This window comes from Typopeltis vanoorti, chromosome 16 (assembly GCF_054136105.1).
Source record: "Typopeltis vanoorti isolate ZY-2024b chromosome 16, IOZ_Tvanoo_1.0, whole genome shotgun sequence".
NCBI lineage: Eukaryota > Metazoa > Arthropoda > Arachnida > Uropygi > Thelyphonidae > Typopeltis > Typopeltis vanoorti.
The window spans coordinates 107,171,717-107,196,778 of record NC_143564.1 but is presented as its reverse complement, the minus strand read 5'-3'; the positions used below and the strand labels follow the sequence as shown (position 1 = coordinate 107,196,778).

General features: G+C 34.6%; 1 long non-coding RNA gene across 1 annotated transcript in view; it reads right to left on the bottom strand.

The window, feature by feature from the left end:
- The window catches only part of LOC150098249 (uncharacterized), a 224,200-nt gene that overhangs the window by 99,923 nt on the left and 99,215 nt on the right, over positions 1-25,062 (bottom strand). Inside the window, exon 2 of the long non-coding RNA XR_016549601.1 lies at positions 3,095-3,195. This is a non-coding gene — a long non-coding RNA (uncharacterized LOC150098249). The remainder of the gene's footprint in view (positions 1-3,094; positions 3,196-25,062) is intronic.

The following is a 25,062-nucleotide window of genomic DNA, read 5'->3' as shown; positions in this document are numbered from 1 at the left end:
AAAACAGGTACGGTGGAGAATTAAATAAATAAATTGATATGGAATAAAAGAGAAACCAGTCAAAACGTGTTATTATTAGTTGAATGAACCTCTCGAAATAAGTCTGCTGACTCCATGGAGGGAATCAGCAGACTCATTTTGATAATAATAATAATTCATTATTAGAAGCTTCCTGTCAATGTTTTCTTCCAAATTAATCTGCTATTTGTCGCTCTGTTAATAGCTTTTATTCCCCTATAGGGACTAGGTGAGTCCATTTTAGCACTATCTAACTTTATGGAAACTGAAGCGGTAGTTTAATCTACAGTAGCCAATCAGAGATAGTTGGCCCAAGATTATCACTAATTATAAATCGCATCCAGTGAAGATAGCTGACAATTCCCATCATCTCATGCTCCCTAATCCTAACACTATATTTATTGTCTGAAATATCATGGGTTCTACATCAATTTTCTTCAGAATATGGGATGAATAACCCCAGATTCTGGGAGTATTTGTGAGTTTTCCAATACCGTCATATCTTATATTTTAGTCTTCTTTGGCAATACTATCCCATCAGTTTGGATCTTCATCATGACATTGTATACTTGTTTTGCTAACTTCTCTACTCCCATTCTGTTTAACAGAGATAATCTATGGTGATATGGTCAGTTAAACAGAATGGGAGTAGAGAAGTTAGCAAAACAGGTATCACATATTCTTGAATGCTAATGATGTCAAAGTCATTTCCAATACCTTCATTTTTAATATGATTCTATTACTAATGCCATATGTTCCTTCCCCTAATATTCTGCAGAACTCTCATATATGTAGTTTTAGTCTGTAGTCAATCAAATGAACTGTTTTATTTCTAATCCAACTTATAGGTCTATAAATTAAAATCATTTTAAACAACATCATACAGTACTTGTTTAGTTTTGAATGATTTCTCTCTTACTGCAAATAAATTTATTCAGCTAGTTCCCTGTCATATCAGTTTTGCATTTTTCTATTATCTAGTTCCATATTTTGCTTACTTTATTATAAATTATGCTTAAATAGCTGAAAGTTTTCTATTATCTATTCCCATATTTTGCCTACTTTATTATAAATTATGCTTAAATAGCAGAAAATGCTACTTATTCTATAGGTTATACATTTCTTGTTGGTGATTTTTAAATCAAATTTATTATCAGAGTTATTAAGTTTAACTATAGAATCCTGAAGGCTTATAGTAGATTTATTGAAGAATAAATATTATTCCTGAATAAATCTACTCTGGATATGAATTTAATATCTCAAATTTTGATATCAGGTTCAGTGTCACTTTCCTTTATGATGTGATTTATAATAAACCATGCATTCAACTTTTTTTTTTCACTTGGTTACAAAGTAAATTACACCTGACAAGAAATTATATTCTTGTCTAATCCTTTATCTAAGTGTAAGCAAAAAGTTTGTGTGCAAATATCTTCATAACTAGGCTACATGTATGGATCCATAATGCACAGCAACATACATATCCAAAAGAAAGTGTGCTCTGCATTAGGGGATAGTAAGGCAATTGATATGAGGTCAAGAGCCCTATAGAGAAGTGGTTAATTATGAAGATATTCACACACAAACCTTGCTTGTTAACACTTGATAAAGGATTGAACAAGAATATACTTTCTTGTCAAGCATAAATTACTTTTGCAACCAATGAAAAAACTTTCTACACCTATCTTTGATCATATTTTAATAATAAGGTTATACACCTTTTTTACTAATTGATATGGAAAATGCATGATTACTTCATTAATTCAACCTTGGTATCTCTTGGGTCTGGCTCACCCACTGATGATACTGCAATAAAGGCCAAAACCTAGGTATACTCCTATGGTATACCAGGGTAACTAATGTGAAGTCAACAGCTTCTACATATACAAGTAGAAGTTGTGAAGTAGCCTAGTTGTGAAGATATTGCATGTGATTTTATTTGCTTGAACATGAATAAAGGATTAAATGAGAATATAATATCTTGTCAAGTATAATTTAATTTACACAGCTGTTTATGGTAAAATATATTTGCCACATGCCCACATAATCAAATACTGAATTATTTCTTTTTTGAAACAAGTTAATTTTATATAAATATGAATAAAAAGATAGCAATTGCAATAAGAATTATATTTGCATGCATAAAAATAAATATACATATTTTACCTTCTCTCATTTTTTAACAAAAAAAATCATCCCTGAAATTACCATGACACTTATTGTTATTAATTATTGTTATGTGATAAATAGCACTGGTTTTTTTTTAAATCAAAAGAATGAAATTAGGCATGAAATTAGATAGTATATATCATGCATGTAGAAAGCAGAGCCATAGCAGCCTCAGTGGGCATTTAAAAAAAAAAAAAAAATATATATATATATATATATATATATATATATATATATATATATATATATATAATACAGCTTTATATATATATATATATATATTAATACAGCTCGCACCAGCAACATTAAACTTACTTATATAAATCATAAAACTGTATTATTCTATTAACAAATTTAAAATTTTTTACACAAAATTTTAATATTTATATATACACTTCACTAGAAGTATCAATTTGTCAGAAATACTTGGCATTTTCTCCACATGTGGCTAGTGGCAACTAGTTGGATAACAGAGGTATCAACACTGAATAACAGTTGGAATAGAATGTACAGACATTTTTACCTGTTTAGCATCAGACCATTTCCTTTTTTTATAACTTTTTTACAATATAGCTGCTGACTTCTAAAATATTATTTGCAAATGTGCTTGAACATTTTTTATGCAATAATAAAATATGCCACAATCATAAAAAATCATAAATCCTCTAACAGAAATAAAAATTTAGTACTCAAAAAACTAAATTTCTATATACTAAAAAAAGTATTATTTTAATTTAAAATAATACTATTAAATTTCGGATATTAAAATTGCATCCAAAAGGAGAACTCTTTAGTTCTAACGTTTTTATTTGGAAATCATCAGGCAGCTACTTAATTTTTATTTAAACTACAGTCACTGAATTATTTTAAAAAATTTCCTTATAAAAACCATGAAAATAAAATTTACCTGGTATTGATATGTTCAAAGGTAATTTCTGGTGGCAACTGATGAATTGGGCAGTTACAATTCAAATTGCAGGCTTTTGATTCACCAACTGTTTTCTTGTCCTGGAAGTATACAAAATATTACATTACTAAATATCTGCTTTACAGAGAGTAGATGAATATGTCTTAGAGGAGCTACATCCTAAAATGAATAAAATATTATTATTATCCTAATATCCCCATGGAGTCAAAGACTCATCTAGGAGGTCCTTTTGTCATACACGTAGCTCATCATACATTGCCATAAATATATTCAAATTCTTTGAAGACACCACACTCTCAGGGATGGCCTCTTGTTCTCCCCTGATCTCCCACCATTTTGTGAAAAACCTCTTCAACACTGATCCTGTAACGACCCCTTACCAACTTGTACATCTCTATCATAATACCCTCCACCTTCCTCCTATCCTCTAGACTCTGTAAATTGCATCTTCTCAAAATTTTCCTCATATTCAACATTCCAGAGAAACTACCTTAGTCAATCACCTCAGGGCCCTTTCCAACATCTCTTCATCCTTTTGAAAACCAGATGACCAAATCTGTGCACATTAGTCTATATGCAGTCTAATCAAGGCCCTTATAATGGAACTAGAATCTCCTTACTTCTACAAATGTCCTCCACATCATTACCAGAATCTGTTGTGTTCTCCTCAATTTTGGCAATGTGCTAAATTTTAGATCCTTATCCACCATTACCCCAAGATCTCTTATTTCCTCCACCTCCAACAATATATCCCCAACCAAGTGTAAATTCTACATCCAATCTTTGTCTCCCAAAGTTTTAAACCTTACATTTTGAAAATTTTAACTGGCATCCCCACTCCCATGCCCATTCACTCAATCTATTCAAGTCTTCTTGTAAGAGTATAAAACCTCTACTCTACTCCACATAGTTCATCCAAACTTTGCATCATCTGCAAACAACTGAATATCCCCATCCAAATCTTGTACATCTTTTCCCTAATATCATTAACATACAGGTTAAACAGCAATGGTCTTAACACAGACCACTGAGGCACAGCACTGACTTTCCTCTTCCAGGATATTGTTTCCCCATACACAACTTACTGATACCTATCAGATAACCAATCTCCAATCCAATGCACTAGTCTAATATCCAACCACATCTGCTCTAGTTTGACTATCAACTTATCATGTGGTAGTCTATCAAAAGCCTTTGCAAAATCTAAGTATACTACTGTATATCCATCTCCTTTGTCCAATGAAGCCATCACCGTATTGTAATTAGTTAGCAGATTACTAAAACATAACCTCCTTTTAGCAAATCCATGCTGTCCATCAAAGATAATACCACTGTTATCAGCCCAACACTTTAACTACAACAACTGACACACAGATAGGGCTATAATTTGATGCTTGAATTCTGTCACCTCCCTTATGAAGCAACACAATCATGCCTTCCTTCCACTCCTTTGGAACTTGACCCAGTGCAAGACTCATATTAAACAAATATGTCAAGGCAGATGGCAACTCCCTGGCACATTCCTTAAAAATATGTGGTTATATATGATCAAGTCCCACAGCCTTATTAACATCAAGTTTGCTCAATTCTCCATATACCACTAGCTCGCTTACAGTCTCTCCTTCTCATCATTAACTCTTAAACTCTCCATGTCACATTCACAAGAATGAAAGACCTTTATGAACTGCTCATTAAATATCTCAACTATATTCTCTGCAACAGTTATTCTAATACCATTTTCTCCAATCAATGTCATCCATCCATAATCATTCGTTTTTTTTTTTTTTTTTTTTGGCTTCATTAGCTAATTCACTGCTCATACTTCACTTTTTTCTACCCTTACCAACCAAGTCACCTTCCTTGCCTGTTCTTTGTAATCCTTGTGGAATTTTTTATTACCATCCCTCTTATGTTGCCTCCATAATGCATTTTTTCCTCTGTATCACATGCTTAATCTCTTCATTCATTCATTTCACATCTATCTTATTTAACCTTCTGACCACTGGAATACATTTAGACATTGCTTCTACTAAATAGTTCTTGAATATCACCCATGCAGCATTGATCCCCTTTCCAGCCAACTCCTCATTCCATACTACACTTTCAAGCTGCCTCCTGAGGTTCTCATAATCAACAGCATTGTAGTTCCACATATACCCTTTCTTCACAGAGGTCCTCACACTACTGGAAACTACCCAGGTAATCACTTCATGATTACTCTCACTGAAATAACAACTTCAAAATACCAACTTATAAATAAAATAACTGAGAAAACTATAAAGCACATTCATGAAAATGGGAAAAGATATGATCTGATTCTCATCATGATGAGAGGAATCTTTACATGGGTTTTTCAACTAAAGGTGAGTTTAGCCAATCTCATATGGAAAGCAGAATGGTTTTCCTCTCATGGAAACTTGGTTTTTTTCATCTTACATATTAGAAAACACACACACACACACACACACACACACACACACACACACACACACACACACACACACACACACACACACACACACACACAAATTTACAGACAAAACATAATATTTGTGGGAAGTAAATGACTTTGAGTGTAAATTGTGGACAGTGCCACTTTGTGTAGATAGAAGACTGAATAGTGAAGATGGTGAGTTGTGGAGTGGAGTGCCTTCTGCAATGAGCCCTTGAGCTCCTTGTAGGTTTCATGTAATAACAATTACAATAATAATATTTATACACAACAACAACAAAGTGATCATAAATAGTTTGTCCTGAATGCAGCCTCTCTACATCCACTTTTATTTTCAAAGGAATTTCTTGAGATATCACTCTTAGTTTCAAAGAGGTTTGAATGTTATATGCCACATTAATGAACAAAATACTGAGAAAAGATTAATGGGAGGTGATGGATGGTAAAAACAGTTCCAGAAGTCAACAACATGAATGGACAAGGATCAACAACCTCCTCCACAAAAAAAAAAAAAAAAAAAAAAAAAAAAAAAAAAAAAAAAAAACGGGTACACCATTTCCAAATATTAGAGGGACTTGTTTTCTGTTTTCACTTGCAGATATTTCGATATATAAAGAAGCATTCTTTTCCAGATAAATAAAATTGCAAAAATTTTCTACATGTTTAAATCAAGTAATAAGACTAGAAAATTAGTTTTACCAAAATGTTCAACTATTACCTAACTATGATGGCTCAATGAAGTAGAAAGCTATGTTATAGAATCATAATTACTACACAGTATTCATCAACAGATGCTGAAAGATAATTTTAATATCCAAAAGAAAGTTATAAAAGTGACCAACCACGTTTACAGAGGTAGGGGGGGTGCATTAAATACAAGTCATTGGAGTAAAATTTATTCTAAGCTCTTAGTGCTCTGTTTCAAAAGTATATGTTTATGATTTTCTACATGACAAATAATGCTTGTTTACATATAACTTACATTCTACAGCTTTATAACAGACTATTTTTCTGTGATTTTTCACAGTCACAAGGATTTTAATTCCATGAGAAACTATTTCAAAAATTACCTGAAGCAAGCTTTGATCATGCACTACTGTTATAATTATTGCTTGATGATGGGGAGGGGAGAAAGAATTAAAAAAACAGAGCACCCATTCGCAGGAAAATAGATGCAACTATGACATATGCAAACTGTTGACTATAAAAGAGATTACTACTTCATTAAGAAATCATTCAGATCATGTATGTCAAATGATGAGTACACACAAAGGGTAGCAACATTTCAGAAGTGCACAAAAATTAAATGTCAATGAAGGAAGGAAAAGGAGGAAGACAATGTCTGCAGAGCAGTGGGGGTGCTGCATATACAAAATAAAAATACAAAAATTATTTTTTCCTAATCAGTAACCAATTTATTAATAAATAAATTTACATATTAAAAAACTTTTATTAAAATTATTTCACCCTCACCACGAACAAACACCAATAATAAAAGTTTCGTGTTCTCACAGAAATAACGCGCGCATGCATACAATCTATCTGTAAGCGACACTCCCCAAACGAGCAGTGTCGGAATCAATTGTAGCGTGCAATTACAAGCGCAAACGACTATCGGCGAGTCTAGCTGCAATTCGCCGAATGTGATAATTCTGACACTGCGTTAGATCGCAGTGCATTTGTTTCGTGTAACGATAATTGAGAAAATATAATTCTTTTCATATTTTCAACAGTGACACTCGTCATAATTCAGCCTTGCATCTATAATAAATAAATAATTATATGTTATTTTAATAAAATAAAATAAGATTTACAAAAAACAGTTCACCCTCACCACGAACACGCACCAATAATAAAAGTTTCGTATCTCACAGAAATAACGCGCGCAAGCATACGATTTATCTGAAAGCGACACTGCCCAAACGAGCAGTGTCTGAATCACTTGTAGCGTGCAATCACAAGCGCAAACGAATATCGGCGAGTCTAGCTGAAATTGGACGTGATAATTCCGACACTGCGTTAGATCGCAGTGCATTTGTTTCGTAATATAAAGCGTTTATCAAACAATTCCAATTATTAACTATTCAATCAATGTCAAAACATAAGATGTAACCTTTAACATGTTGTATTGCATTTATATAATGTTGTAAGCATTGTTATTGTTTATAAATACAAACAAATTTTAATTTTTTCCTTGGAGTGCTGCAGTGTCGCAGGCTTATGTACGAGCTGCTACTGATGCAGAGCCATCAAGCATTCCCAAGTCTGCAGTTTGCAAGATACTGAAAAATTGGAAGTGGACATGCCACTGAGCCCATGATTAATCAAGAAGGCCTAAAATACTAACTATCAGGCACTGACATTACTTTAGAAGGCTGATTACCAAATTTTGCCATTAGGCTCTTGAGGATCTTGTTTGGAGATGCAGAGACATAAGCAATCCACATAAATGTTTCTACAATATGAATAAACTGGATGTAATGAATTTTCAAGAGCTGCAGTTCACAAGTCTTTGTTAACAACAAAAATACATGCCATCAATTAGCATGTGCCAAGGTGTACACAGAACATGAACCTCAGAGTAATGAAAATTGTTTATATGGAATGAAAATACATGCTACATTCCCTTTCTACTGATGAATGTGTTGGACTTCTAAGATGCATAGAAAAAGCCCATATATGTACAAGCAAGATGTAAGATGTAAAAATAAATAAATAAATAAATAAATATGTTGTTTGAAGAGAAAAATACTGGAATATTGCAGTGGGAAGCACAAAGCTTTAAAATGAATTCAGTAGAACATTTGAGAACAAACTAGAACACAAAATCACATGGCTAAGACTTCAAGTTCAGGTGAACATTTTCTAAAAATGTTATTTTTAGAAAGTCAAATTAGGAATATTTAATTAAAGAGAACTTAAGAACATCTTCAAATGTGACTCAACAAAAGGAATAGCTGTTAACTTCTGTTTTAACTGTGTTTATTTTTTTTTCTTGTCTCAAAAGGATACCATCATTTAAACCTAACAATGAATTTCACGTTTTTTGTTGTAATTTTTTTAAACTTGTGTTAAGTCTATTCATTTCATATATTTTATGTTCATACACATACCAGCCACTGAATTAGAAACCTTTATGCAGATGTACATAAGCATCTTGCACAGCATATATGCAAAATACTTGGTCATGTGTGTCATCACGTGTTCTAGGCAACTATTTATGAATGGTCGGTAGTCGTCAATAGTGTTGATCTTATGATCAACACTATTGACGGTAAAAAAAACAAAGGATCTCTCGAAGTTTGATAAAGGGCTTATTGTAGGTGCTTGTCTGGCTGGAGCAGTGATTATGAAAACAACAGAGCTAATTGGCGTCTCAAAAGATGAGCTATCCTGGGTGTTTGATCGATGGAAAAATAACCCACATTGCTTGTCTAAGAGGCATAACTATGATCCTAAGACGGTCTGTAAAGAACAAAGATTGCTGTCGTCTGAGAAGGCTTGTATGGACAAACAGAAACAGCAATTGACTGAAGCATTTAATGAAGGCTATTCCCACCCCATATCTCACCAAACTATGTGCAGGGAATTGAAGAGGATTGGAATTGGCAGTTGAAACGGAAACCACTAATTATAATTAAATTAGCAAAGAAATATGCAATTTACATACAAAAATACTGCTGGTGTGCAGTGAATGATAGTTAGTTTATTGTGTTAATGATGGATTAAGTAGCGAACACGTTGAATGGGGAAGAATGCCATCCTGCGATGAGTCCTTGTACTCGTTGAACATTATGTAATAACAACAAAATAACAGCAATTACAACCAAGTTGAACCAGGAAACAGTACTGGAAAGATATGGATTTATATTTGAATCCATGGATAGAGTTACATTACTGAATGAACTTTTTTTTCTTCTTTTTTTTTTTTTTTTTTGAAAATAGCATTATACTCTTTTATAGTTACAAAATGGGAGGAATTAAGTACACAAGAAATTTTAATTTGCGGTGAAAATTCATAGTTCAATCTGTGCTTTTTATAATTTAAAAGTCATTTTAATATAGAAAATGTGTGTTATTAGTCACATCAAAACATAAATATTAATGTTTATAAATATTCTTAACCCTTAGTTCAAAGTTGTTCATAAAAAATAAGCCTTTGCAAGAGCATGAAGGAATATTAATAATCGCAATAATAATAGCTACGTTACTTGCAACGTTAGCTGGTTTCAGTTTAGAGGATTAGAAACAATAGCATGGTGTGAGCAATTTTCAAGAAACTATAACATATTTTTATTAATGTTTATCGCACTTTTCTTCTCTACTTAATTAATGCGAAAGTTTCTACACAACAAAAGCATCGTTCAATATAAGAAGTCTAACACGAATAATGATAAACTGCCCCCACTAGTCATACTACGACAATTTACATGGAGATACAAGGGATTACCCACTGCTTTTATGAACTGCTTCCTAAGTTTCCAGCAGTAATCTCAGCCACCAACTGCCGCCCACTTAACACCACTGGCGTCGGGGCATGTGAAAGTGATAACTGCAGATAAATTCAGCTCTGGTCTTTTTAAGGCTATATCCCATACGACATATTGCATGCGGTGAAAAGTCCAGGATCAATCAACCTATAGCAGAGCGTTACAGTTCGTCGAAGCGTTACTCAGCCTCTGGGATGAATGCGGCCTTTATCTGTTTTTCTTTGTACTCAAAGCTGACAAGCTTTGGGGAGGGGGGGGGGAGATTCTCTCACTCTCGAACACACCAACCTCCTCTCAGCTAATAACAAAGGTTACTTCGTGAATGGAGTGACTCTAACGTGTCGTGAAGTGGAATAAGATAAATTAATTTTCTAGCAAATTGTGCCGAGAAACACGCTTAATTAAATATGGTAATGTCGAGAAGTTTTAAGTCAGTGAGTATAGATCTGCCACAACACAATGAAAACTCATTAAAGTCAAGGAAAACATCTGCTACCACACTTTATAGGGTAACTTTAGCATGTTTTTTTTTCTTCTTTAATCCTTCATTTATATCAGTAATATTCTTTAAATAGAATAGTGCATTTAACTGTTAATGACACCAAGCATTTGGAAAGGAAAACAGCCTGCATGATTCCTTGCTCTTTAGACATTTAATTAATATCTCAATTTGTTTTACAGTCACCAATCTATTAAAGATTTTCAGAATTCTCACCTGCCAGTATTATATATAATGCACGCAATTATATTTTACTAATTTCTAACAATATTTAGAAATTAGTATTAGATAAATAAGAGAACGGTTAATTGCAATTAAAGACGAGGCAGATATATATATACAGGGTGTTCGGGATAAATTTGACAGTTTCGTAAGGAAAAAGAAAATCTTCTTTGTATCTATTAAATTTAATGAATTGACAAAAAACATTACAGGCAGAGTTAATTACAATACTATCAACAAGATTTACTCAAAATAACCACCATTAGCATCGATCACAGCTTCAATTCTGCTTCGGAACCTCGAACAAGCTGATGCTACAGTCTCCCTTGGAAGGGCCGCAAAAACTGTTTTAATTTTATCCATTAACTGGGCTTTTGTATTACTGGAAGTGCGATTGGTGTCTTTTTCAACTGCGCCCCATACAAAATAATCCATGGGGTTAAGGTCTGGGGAGTTTGGAGGCCAAACATTTGGACTGGTGAAGTCGTAGAAATTTTCAGACAACCATTTTTGACTTTTCCCAGAGGTGTGGCAAGGGGCCGAATCCTGCTGCCATACATACGGCCTACCATTGGCTACCCTTGTTATCCAGGGCTTGACTACAGTTAGCAACTCCACGAACAAAGCCCGAATTCCAATGCCAGGGTTCTTCAACACCTGTTCCTGCAGATTTGCGAGGAATTCTGCTGTACGAACGCAATCAGATCGTCTGCTAGGGATCTTTCTTCTTGCTACATCCTCGTAGTCACCATTGCAAGTCTCTAGTTCATGCCTGATTGTTTTTACTGTATTCAGGGAGCATTGGGCAGCAGTCGTAATATCCTTATTTTGATGGCGGGCACGAATCATCATGATACAAGTTATTCTCTTCCATGATTCAGGTGGGTTCCAGCTATCCATCCTTTCTGACATCTTGTATATGAATGAAGAAGGGTCCAAACTTTTAAATGAAGAGAAGTGTGTGTTAATACATGTAACTTACGGAAAAATATAATTAATTATAAATATGTCAAATTTATCCCGAACACCCTGTAATTTCGATTTGCCTATTTGCCAAGACCAATAGTCTGATTACTACAAAAATTGAAACGATTCGACAAACTGCAATAGAGATCCTAAATATCAAAAGTCACTAAATTACATCTACAGCTAATATGGCATTAATATCAGTTCAAATCATTTTGCCAATAAAGAAAGCCCCATCGAAACCAAAACTGAAACGTGGGCACATTCTATCCTAAATACTGAATTTTATTAAAATCAATCTAACAAGAACGGAATGTTGGATAGATATTAATAAAATTTTGTATTCAGGATTTAGGTAAAATATGTCCATGATCCTTTATTAGGTACATTATTAAGGCTGTCTGCAATAATTTCTTTGATTTATTATTTCTTACTTGGTTGGCGATGTCACATTTGGCTAGTTTAATCTTACCAGATATTTTACGAATGAAATTATTCACCCTCGTGCATGTAAAATATATGAATTTTTATAATATTTCAATGAAATCATTTTATATATTTCAGAGTACTCCTTAAAAAGTCTTGCCTCTTCCTGGGAATACGTGTGCACGACAGAATACCACAGCTTTAAGTACAATGTCATTACCAATTAACTCAACGATTTAGATACAAAAAATTAAGAAATTTTAGGGTCCTCTAAATATTATTAAGTAATTAATTATTAATAATAACTACCATTGTTATTATTATTAAAAATAATCAAAAATCAAAAAAAAAAATCAGCTAACGCAATTTTATTCCCGTATAGGGAGCAGGCGAGGTCGTTTTAGCCCTTTCTTAAAAATATTATTCGTTTACACACACCATTGTTTAATTATTTAATTCGTATATTGTTCATAGCATGATATTAAATAATATCATGCAATTTATTTCTAAATTAAAATGATACTTTCCGATGACTCCCAAATAAAACTTGATGTAAAGTAAGTCAGACTGATAGGAGTTTCAAAACTCGAGAGCCCACATGCTTCGCATTCATATAAACCCACTTTTTACCGGCCTTAATAATGTCCAGGAAAGGCTATAACACAATGATATCGTGAGTGGACTAAGGATTAGATAATTAGAAACGCTGCATTTCAGACCAAACGTGGTAATTTTCTCCCCTTCGAAACATATTCTTTGCTGGTAATAAGTTAGATTGATGAAAATCATCGTGACTTTCACAAGAAAGACACGGGTTTGAAATTATGTCTAAGACACAAGGATTCTTTATAAGGACTTTTGAAGTCAGCTGGTCTCATAAGCGCGTAGATAACTGCTGGAGTATAAAAGATCTGATGTATCGCAAGAACATATGAGTGACTTCACCATCATGCAGAATTACGCCTTGATCTGCCACAATGGATTCAAATCCATTATGGCAAGAGTGGAAAGTGGAGAATTATGATCAAGCATGGAAGAGATACGGAGAAGCAAATGTTGAGAAGTAAACAAAAATAGTGGAATACTCACGGTTACCTTAAATAAATAAATACGATTTTAAAATATTAAAGGTAAAACATTAAATATAATTTTAAATTTTGCTTCATGTTTATTTTTGTCTTACTAAAGTATAATTCACTGACACAAGAAGAGGTATCTGGAAGAATGGATCTCAATATTATATGCTGAGGACAAGTAAGTAGTAAATTATAATTACTTTATAGAAGTAAATAACTGTTTTCTAGAAAACAAACTGAAACGCGGTTGCTGCAACTATTAAAGTGAAAGACAATTTTCTCGACTCACTAAACTTCATCAATAGAAATTAATCCCTTGATGACTGAAAATAGAAAAACCTAAGTGGCAAGTCCAACAGAGACACCTGCCTTTCACAAGAAAGACAGCTTTGAAATTATGTCTAAGACGCGAGGATTCTTTATAAGGACTTTTGAAGTAGCTGGTCTCATAAGCGCGTAGATAACTGCTGGAGTAGGAAAGCTTGACGTATCGCAAGAACATATGAGTGACTTCACCATCATGCAGAATTACGCCTTGATTCCTTTCAGATGAACCTTCTAGTATACATTCTCGCTAGACTCCGTGAAAAGACGAAACGGGATATATACATCCCACACACTAGAGGTTGTAAACCTATAGCGCACTTCATACCATTGAGCTAATTAACGGTTAAATAATCCGGAAACTCGCTCTAAATGGACGTCCCCCCCCCCCCCAGGCCACTTCAGGACTCCGCTAACTAGGGTGGTGGGCTAACACCGGACGTTGTTATATTTCTCTCACCTAAAGGCAATCAAATATTTACGCCACTCTCCAGCCAACAGCACCTAAGAATCCGCATGGAGTATTTCAATTTTATTCTACCTTCCTTAAAACCCCATCCTTATTTTCGCTCAAATGTGCAGCAATTATCAAGCTTATGATATGATTAACCATATTCCAACTGCCTGACGAAAAAGGGATTTCCTTGCAATTCTCTCTTCTTTTTAATCCGACTGGAATCATTTTTAAGACGATTTTTAGCAACCTAAAACTGCATTCCAAATTTAATCGAAATCGAATAACGCTTGTAAAGATATCTGCGAAGAAAGTGTTTTTCCCCCACTCCATAATCCATCCCCTCCTTTTTGAACAAGTAGACTGAATTTTTCAGAGCCTTTAGCAATGTCAGAAACCGTTATATTCCAAATTCAGTTAAACACGGTTGAGTGATGCAACCTGCAAAAGTACGTGCAGAGAATCCCTCCACCCACCAATTCTCCCTATCTTTTTTTTGGCTGAACTAATTCCAAATTTGAGGTCTCGACGCAGGAGGAGAAGTAAAAACGATTTTTTTTTTCACTATTTCAAAGTGTTCTGCTGTAAACTGGATGACGCTTCAAATTTGGTAGACCGTATATATCCCTGTCAAAAAAAGCTGACAAATCGATTATATTAAACTCATAATCGAAATTAAAGCAGTTCGAAATCTGTTCCTAAATTCGTCTAATAATAAAAAGTGGTCAGAGAATTGTTACATTTCACATAATATAGTATAGTGACTCTTGAGACTTTTTTTATCTATCAAGGAAGTAATAACCTGTCTAGAAGACATCGAACCGGCTAAAATAAACTATTCAGAATATTTCTGTAATTTATATTCAAATGTATGAATATAAAAATATATACACAGAACTATATCTAAAATTCAGAGCTGAACAAACAATCAATTTATTCTTCTCAGATTATTAACTCCAGTAAATTTAGAAAAAATTTTATTTAGCAGATATTTTAATCTTATATTTATTACAAAAAATATTCCTTTTTCCCTCCTTGTTCAGAAGTATAGCACGTCATCTGAAATTTGCGAAAAAAAAAAAAAAAAAAAAGACGAAGAAATTCTATTAAAGATGGAATTGCACCTTTGCCTAGCATAGAACACCAAATTTTGTTGGCAGCTATTTTATAAACATATGCGTGGGTTCATCAGTGAAAATAACCTCCCCACCAGACCACCAACGGCATGGTCAGTCATCCACACGCTCACGCCATTACTCACTGCCAAACTGATGTGTGTCAGGTATTTTCATAGCCAAGCCTTCTTACTCTACACACCAGTGGGACCACACACACAGGAGTTTTTGTTATGCTTTTGCGTGAGAAGGTAATACCCGAGACGTAGACCGCCGCCACCAGCGTGATAGAAACATTACAGTTCCAAAGCAGCTGTCAAAAAATGCTAGTTCACCTGAGTACATTGTCATTTTCTGTCCTAAATTCAGTCCCTATGTCCATATCGAAGGCACGTTACGCATTCGTGCGAAGAGCTGCAGGTGTCTGTTTCTGCAAGGCATTCGTTGACAAACCCCTAAAGTAATCGACAGAAACGGAAGGAAGCTCGAACTCTATAATTATCGACCTTTTTTTTTTACGTGCTCTTTCTCTTCCATGACTTTGGTAAGGGTGGAATAAAGTTACAAAATGCATTGTTAAATAGTAGTCTTTTCTATAAACTTAGAATATTCTTCATGGTAATTCTGACAGAGTAAATCACATTTTTTCTTTTCTTTCTTTTTTTTTTTTCTTGTAATTAGAGTGCTTTATTTCTTCAAATTTCAAATATGAGAACAAAGTATTTCATAAGCCATACTTCTATAATACTGATGCAAGCTTTCTCAGAAGACGTCTTAACATGGATTACTTTTGTTGTTTATACGATTGATTAACGCCGAAGAAAACTATAACAGAATTAACTATTATTACTATCATAAAGCTACTAGTTTCGTTAGTTCTGCTGAAAGAATTCTTCAGGTTACATTTGCACCTGGCGAATTATTTCGATAGAAGGAACGAAACTAGACATAAACATTACAAATATAGCAACAGCTACTCCAGCAAGAAAGAATTACGTTTGTTCAAAACTCGTATGCGTTAGAGTTGAGCTCAAATCAGGGCCGGATTTAGACTTGCTGAGACCCTAAGCTATACAAAACCCAGAGGCCCCCTACTGTTTTAAATTACATCAGCTGGTCTTTTTGTTTTTTTATTTGAGGCCCCGGCAGATTGCGAGGCCCTAAGCTGTAGCTTTTTAGCTTATACGTAAATCCGGCACTGGCTCAAATACATAGTCTCGCTAACACGTGCTAATCATAGATTGAGTAATAGCTTGCTAAGAAACAAGGTTTACATTCAGATGACTAGGGTTAAGCATAATTTCTGTGGATGCCAATATTTTTCTCCCCCAATCTCGTGATAAAAACGGTGTAAGACCTCGAAGTACCCATTAAACTTGATCTCTTGTAGACTGGCCATCGTTGTAGCTTGGAGAAGGTTGTTCGCGTTCGGCTAAAAGTGGTTCACTTCACTTTGTCTCTTGTAGGTGATCCTTTGGGCTTGCAGAAGATAACTGAACAAGTCACTTAGCTTTTCTAGTGATAACTAATTTACATTTTATTGGTTCTCTAGCAAATGTCATGGTTTATTTTCTTCTGTTGATATTTTCATATTTTTCTTTTCTTCTGTTGATATTTTCATATTTTTCTTTTCTGTTGCATTTTTGAAGGTATTTAGTTATTATTAAGAGAGACATCCATGGAGTCAGAAACTCATCGAGGGAGGCCATACTATTCGTACCAGCTGTCATACCTGTTCTTGAATTCATTCACGCTACTTGCACACGCAACATCCAACGACAATTCATTCCAATCCCGCACTACTCTGTGAAAGAAAAATCTAGTCCTAACCCAACCCCCGCCTTTCTGGACAGCATTCATTCTCAACTTCCATGGATGCCATCATAAAATAAAAAATTCCATCTACTGAAATTCTGTATAACCCTTTAAGAAGTTTGTAAGTCTCAATCATATCACCCCTCTTTCTCCTGTTTGCCAGTGTCTGCAGCCTACTAATTCTCAATCTGTCTTCATAATCTGTACTCTACAATCCTGATATAATTTCTAACACTCTTCTTTGCACTCTCTCTCTCTCTTCACTGTATCAGAATCACTACGGAAACCAGGAGACCAGACCTGCGCGCAGTAGTCCAAGTGAAGTCTTATCAAGGCCTTGTAGAGAGGCAAAATGACTTCCTTATCTTTACATGTCAATGTTCATTTCAGCATTGCCATTATTTTCTGAGTTGTATTTACAATTTTTGCTATATGATCCTTCAACTTCCTGTCTACTAAAACTCCAGAATCCTTAGCCTCGTCAGTTTCTTCAAGTAGAATCCCACCAAAGTGCATGACTTTATATTTATTAAGATTGAAATGATAGCAATTTTCACACTATTTAAATCATTCTGCAAGCACTGCATATCAGCAGCACTCTTTGCATCATCATCAAATAGCTGTAGTCACATGCCAAATCCTTACCAATGTCTTTAATGTACAGATTAAATATTTATTAATTTAGATAATTTAGTAATATTCATAATACATCTTCACTTTATGCTGGTAAAATTATATCATCGCATATCCAATTATTCTTACTTTCTCATATTTAATCTGTAAGCTATACTTTTCCATGTTATTTATTTATTATATTACTTCATCTATCACTAGCTTAAATAAGGTGAAGCTTGATGAGCAACCTTGTCAAATTTCTTTTGGTTATTTTAGTTTCTTTGGTCTATCCTTGTTCTGTATTTATGACAGAATTTTAATGTCATCTATACCTAATCGTGGCATGCAGATGCACGGGTGATGCAAGCGAAGCATACCAAGAGTGTATACTTCCACAAGGATCACCCTAGGGATGAAAGCTACATCAATATATCAGGCCAACAGAGACGGCCTTCTCATCTGTTTAACAAGTCGCCTGAGAATGTTAAACCCAACCGCTCAAAGAAATAAAAGTGTGCTTCTTTAGTTTATTTGAGTAATCTATAAATTATGGTGTATCCTAAATCCAAAATTTTATTAAATTCCAACCAGCCAGAATGAAGTTATTGAAATATAAAATTTCGACACGTTTTTACGTCTTTGAAACCAACTGGTTCGAAAGGAATAAAATTTATTTTTAGTTTTATTATTGCGTTACACCTCCAAGGAATTCAAAGACTCGACTTTGACAGCTCGACGTTTTATTTTCTTTTATTTTTTTAGGATTCCATATACCGAATTTCAGTACAAGCTGTCCAGGCAGAGTGTATGAATAACTTGCGAAGGACAAAACTAATCTAATAGCTAAACTAATCTAATATGCATTTTACGAAGTGTACCTAAAATTTCATTTGTCAGTATCGATGGATATAACTAAATATTCGTGTGAATGCAAGTTCTGCTTCCACGTTTAATGTCAACAACAAGTTTTGTTTACGTGATGAAATAGTGTGAGTAAACAGGTAATAACTTCAATTACAATGGCGATATTAGATACTAGAATAGCGTCAAAAAATACTATTGCAATGTGAGAAAGTTTGTTCGGAAAATAACCTATCCTTCACATCTATTTATTTATAATATTAATTATGAATAATTAATCTTCTTGGAAATAAAGAAAAATATATATTTCATGGAAGGGTCATTGCATGCGAAATCATCAAATTAAAATTTAACCTCAAGCTGCCTAAATTTGCCTTTTGATAAGTCATTTAGGTACCCTATCTTGTAGATGAAAGACTTTTTAAAGAATTTTCCCTAGCATCCTACTAATTATGCGCCAATTCTATTTCGTGGATCCACAGAAATATATTTCAAAATTTCGATGGTTATACAATATCACACAGTTCTTATTTGCATTTTCAGACACACTCATTTTTTTTTTCAAGAGAGCAGTCACCTGTAGGTGTTCCAAGTGCTCGTTTTTTCCATTCTCTACTCTGGCCTGTTGGTCTTAGGCTGTATCCGCAAGCCCTGATTTTTTGTGTTTCCTGTATACATGTAGTGGATTATACATGCCCCAAATCATCTTAACTGAAGCCTGTCTTCTATGAAAAAAAAAAAAAATGCCTAAAATTGCAAAACGATAAATAAATAAAAAATAAAAACGGCTGGCTTTGAAGGAAAGAAAAACTTATGTTGAAGACCAAAGAAACTATGACAGATATGCTTGATAAGTGGCTATAAAGAAAAGCTAGTCCCATTTTGTTATTTTCATCCCTTCAACATATACAGCCTTTTAAAAATCAAGAAAACCTCAATTTATTTTTTGTTGCATATTTCAGCTTATTTAGTATATCCATCTATGAAGACAACTGGGTAGCGTCATGAGTTGTATGTCATGTGATAACAGCAAATGAGAGAATAAAAAATAATTCAATGAATGCATAAAAAAGAAAAAAAAAAACATTTACGTACAGGTACATCAAAGCGTCGAGCATTTAATCGGAGGAACTCTTAATTCATGTTCATTTTCGACAGAGAGAAAGAGAATAGAATTTTGATTACTAAAGTGATAAAATAAAATGGTCTTTCAGATGGCCACTCGTTTTAAAATTACATATGGTAATAATTTAATCAAGGAAAAAGTAGGACATGAACAGGAATTATATAAAATATATAAAACACCAAAATCCTCATTCTAAATCTCCAGAGAAAATTGACAATGCAGCAATGTATAAGTGCAATAACTTCGTCAACAGGAACATTTGTGAACAACAATACAATATCCAGACTAACAAGAATGCCCGTTCGTGAGATAGAAATTTCTCCTAGTTTTTCTACAAAGTGTTGCGAATTTTTGATGTAGGCGTCCGTGTGTTTAATGTGCTCCTTTAGAAGATTAGCCAGATGTTTAGATAACAAATAATGCTAATTCCATCTACGATAGGTTGAAAAGGAATATTAGCCTTGTGTACCTTGGGCGTTCTATATAATCGTGGAGTTAAGAACTAAATAGATTTCAATCTTTTTTCTAAGAATCTTTTTAGGATGACGAAAAGACGAGAGAAGGATCGAATTCTTCAATCTAATGTCATTTGCAACCGGTTGGGGTAGAACCGGCTGCCAGAACCGTTTTACTGCTGTACTCTCGAGTGGGGGAGGGTATGGGTCCCCTATAGTGAGAATGGTGTGTCAATGGGGGACACTACATGTGGAGAGAAAGAGGGGGAACAGAAACCGGAATCCTTTCTCTAGCGACCAAACATGGCTGCAAGCCACTCAGGCTCCCACTGAAGGTAAGTTAGTCTCATAGAGTGGTGACAAAGTTTTTCTTCCCAGAAAGTCGGGTTTTATCTCGCAAAACAGACAAACTGACCGGAACAATACAAGCAATTAATAACCACAATATACGGACATCATAACCTTAGGTGCTTCTGCTATGAAATAAGAACCAAAATTCATGCGATCATTCTCCAGTCTTCTGGTATCCCTTCACCCATTTCAGTCATAACTGCTTGTTTCTGTTGGGCAAGAAGACTGGCGCTCTTGATGGTCTCTGCTATTACAAATCGTAATGTCCTCACATTTTGGGACATTCTAGTACATCGCATCTTCAGATATACTCCATCTCTCCCAGGACCTCCAAGAATTGTGACACGTGTACTGAACTTCATGATTCCGTATATTATTCTGCTTCAAGCATCGATTGGCTGTTTCCAGTCAATGCTGACGATGTTTTCTATTCATCACATTCTCAGCTTACTTCCAAGATACTGAAACTATCCTGGTATCTCCAAGACTGCGGTTATGCTAGCAGGGCAACGGTTTCTACTAATCTCCTCTTCAAAGTCTCTTTCTCAATCTTTTTTTTGAGAGAGACTTCGATGTTTCTTCGAAGACAAACTGTGTCCAGGTAGGTATACCATTATCAGAGGTACACGTATCGGAATAGTGTCTCTCGAAAGTAGGCTATTGTCTGTCTAACATCGTGATTGGTAGCATGCTAAACATGTAGCGCGCGCGCGTGTGTGTGTGTGTGTGTGAGCGCGTGTGTGTAATATAGAAGAGTCCATCATATAACAAATGTTACTTTCAGCATTTTAGTGGCTATTTAAGCATTAAGTACAAGGGGGAAAAAATCTCCTACGCTGCTTGGTTGAAAGAAACAGAAAACAAACTAATGACGACCTTAATAACTACTAACGTCCTTTCGAAATAGCATCACGCGCAAAGGATAATGTCTGGGTCTCCAAATAATCATAGTTAGCATGTAAGCACACCCCGGTTATCATGAGCACGTTAATATCATGAACTAAGTATAGGAACTTGCCGATCTATTTGGTATCCGCTAAACTAATAGCTAGGCGCATCTTAATTATTTGCACATTCAATGCCAAATGTAGTTATAATGACCAAACTACAAATCGCTAATCCTGCACCAATGACTCCAGTCTAAAATTAATGAAGCTTTCAAAGGCAAAGGCGTTTGCATGCAGCATAAATATACTTATAACGTGGAAATCCCAGATGTCTCCAGACAGATTGGTAGCCCGTGGATGTAGTGCCTAATAAAGCTTCCCGTATCGCTAATGACAGCTATTCCATAAAGCGCTAACAAGCGTCAGAAATATTTTCAAATCACTCCCACGCGATGAGGACAAAGGAAATGTAGAAAGGGGAGGATGGGAGGAAAAGAGAAAGAAAATCGCTGAATTATTGGAGCTATGGTATTCAAGTGGCTGACGCAATTGTCATTTGTCTCTTCGTTGTCTTAATATACCTAATGCCTGTTGCATGCTGGATACGTCACAGTCAAACAATTATATATAATTTTCATAAATCTGTGTTTCTCTATAAAGTGATTCAAAGTAACTGAAAAATGGGATCAAAGTAATAAAATAAAAAAAGAAACAACACACTTTCAATCACTTAAATGAGTCATTTAAAAAGAGAAGCATTCCTTAAGTAATCACAAACAATACTTTTTCATTAAGGACAGTATGGGTTAATAAACAAGCTGAGTGTGGAAAAACCGACTAATCTATAAGCATTCAAGAACTTCTGAAGAAACGAAATTCTAATGACAACTGATCGAGTTTTGTCATATCTTTGGTTAAAAAGTTAACTCAATTGCATCAAATGCCAAGTATAGTCTTCCGCAAAAAGTCATCAGAAGAATCTTGAAAAACCTAGGTACCACAGACTTCTGATCATGATGGTATCCCATTAACAATATCCAAAAGTGTTCTAAACTAACGCCTGTCCTTTATCATCTCTACATTATATTAAATTCAGCCGATATCCACTCACAAGAATGAAGCACCTCCATACACAACTGATTCAAAGGAGAGAGATGTTTCAACCATTGAACTATCAACATGCTGCTCTCACATCAGTACTCTCTTAAGTAATGAAGACGGTCATAAACAATCAACTTCTCCAAAAGACAACTGTCAACTAATCAGAGGCTACCAACATGAATTCTGCCAGTCAAGATTCGTCATAGATCTCCTCACCAATATCATAGATCGCTGTACACGTGCGATGAAAAGCTTAGGAGATACTTGTGTTGTAGCACTTGACATTTCCAAAACAACAGGGTTTAGCATCGATGGATTCTTAGCTAACCACCATCTTATATTCCGTCCTGCACTCATTATACTGCCAATTCTACTCGGGTCATTCACTGTATGTTATGGCAAAAGGTGTTCTCTCTTCAGATTTTTGTTAATGAAGGTGTTTCTCGGACTTTTATTCCATCTACGTTCCTTTTCATACATATATACATGAACGACATTATCTCACAGACCTCAAACCCTATTCATAGTTTTGCTGATAACACTATGTATTCTTTCTACTCATATGACAAAACTTCAGTGCTCTAACATCTGAAGCTCCAAGATCATCAGTGCCCTAAGCAATGCTATTTATACCACCTTTCAGTGCTACCTAAACATAATTTTGTATTTTTTTCCTTGGCAAAAACATACTTGATTCCTACCCTCCCCCCCCCTTCTTTGATAATGCTCAGCTTAATTAACACTCAACAGCAGATCTCGCTTCTCGGACTAACACTTACTCCTAGCCTTTCCGTGGCATAATTACATCACATCTGCAGCATTCTCGACTTCAATAATACTTCACATCCTTCGCTCGAGACGTCAATTTCCATCTGTCCAGCTGTAAACTCTGTACAAGTCATAAATTTACTCCACCTTGGAATACTGCTCTCACATTTTTGGTAGTACATAGTGCATTTAAGACTTCTCTAAAAATTATCGATGCTGTTCGGCTAATGGAAAGATCTCTCTCATATACTGTCCAGTCGCTGTCTCACAGAAGTCAGTTTCCGAAATGTCTCTTCTGCAGATATTTCCATGAGCACTGTTCGGAAAAACTGGCATATACTCCTGAATTTCTTCTAAACATATCATATATATATATATATATATATATATATATATATATATATATATATATATATATACACAGTATATGATATGTTTATCATATATATATATATATATTTTTTTTTTTTTTTTTCAAAATTCATTTTTACTCGGTTGGAATATTATACAAAAAAAGGTTTAATGACTATTACCGAGAGAAAAGATGACAAGATATATTTAAAAAAGATACTACTAGTTTACTAGTTTCGTTACATGAACATCCTCAGGTATCACAATCAAAGAAGTATATAAAAAATTACAGAGACTTAAAATTGTGCTAACAGAACAAGTATAAAAAACAGTAGCGTGTTTGAAAAAAATGCAAGTATGAGTTCCAAACAAACGAATACTATGCGCTGTCGCGAGTGCGCCAGTACTGAACAGAAGCAACGTGTGCGTCAGAGAGATTGTAACTCAGGCTGTTTTGATATGAGAGGAATCTAGAGAAATTTCCCTAGATTAACAATGGTTTCTCTCCAAAGAAAACTGACAAATTTCTTTCCCCCAGGCACTCAACTACTTCTGAAGATCCCTCTTCCCCAAGAGCCTTCATCTCCTTGCCTTACATCAGCTCTCTTTCACCAAAACTGGCAAAGATTCTCAAGAAATTCAACTTCAAAACGTGCTTCACTACGCTTCCAAAACTTCGTTCATTACTTAGCAAACATAAACAGAAACATCTTCCTACTCAGTTTCCAGGAGTATACAAGATTTTGTGTGATTGCGGAAAGCCATACTATGGACAGACTGCTAAATCCATCCTTCTACGTTTAGATGAACACCGTAGAGATATCTCCTATAACAGGACTAGAGCTAGCGCTCTCTCTAGCCACGTTCTCTTTTCAGCTAACTCAGACGAAGGCCGCCAGCACATTGCAAACTGGACTGAAACTTCTAACATCCATGTGTGCTACGATGAACTCGAAAGAAAGATTGTTGAATCTAGGGAAATTTCTCTAGATTCCTCTCATATCAACAACAGCCTGAGTTACAATTTCTCTGACGAACACGTTGCTTCTGTTCAGTACTGGCGCACTCACGACAGCGCGTAGTATTCGTTTGTTTGGAACTCATAGTTGCATTTTTTTCAAACACGCTACTGTTTTTTTTTACTTGTTCTGTTAGCACAATTTTAAGTCTCTGTAATTTTTTATATACTTCTTTGATTGTGATACCTGAGGATGTTCATGTAACGAAACTAGTAAACTAGTAGTATCTTTTTAAAATATATCTTGTCATCTTTTCTCTCGGTAATAGTCATTAAACCTTTTTTTGTATATATATATATGTATATATATATATATATATAAAGTAACCCGAATCGAAACTGGGGAAGATTTTGCTATGTGAAACAAACAAAAAAATACTATAGTAACCCGTAAAATAATTATAGCGATGGAGGAAAAAAATCTCTGGGAATACTCATTGCATTGAAATCTACATCAGAATGAAGTTAAATATGCAAATCATAAATTTTCTGAATAACTTTCATTAAATGAACTCTTCTGCATGCGGTTTTAGGTGAATTCGGAAGAAGGAAAAGTTATCGAAGGAAATTTTACC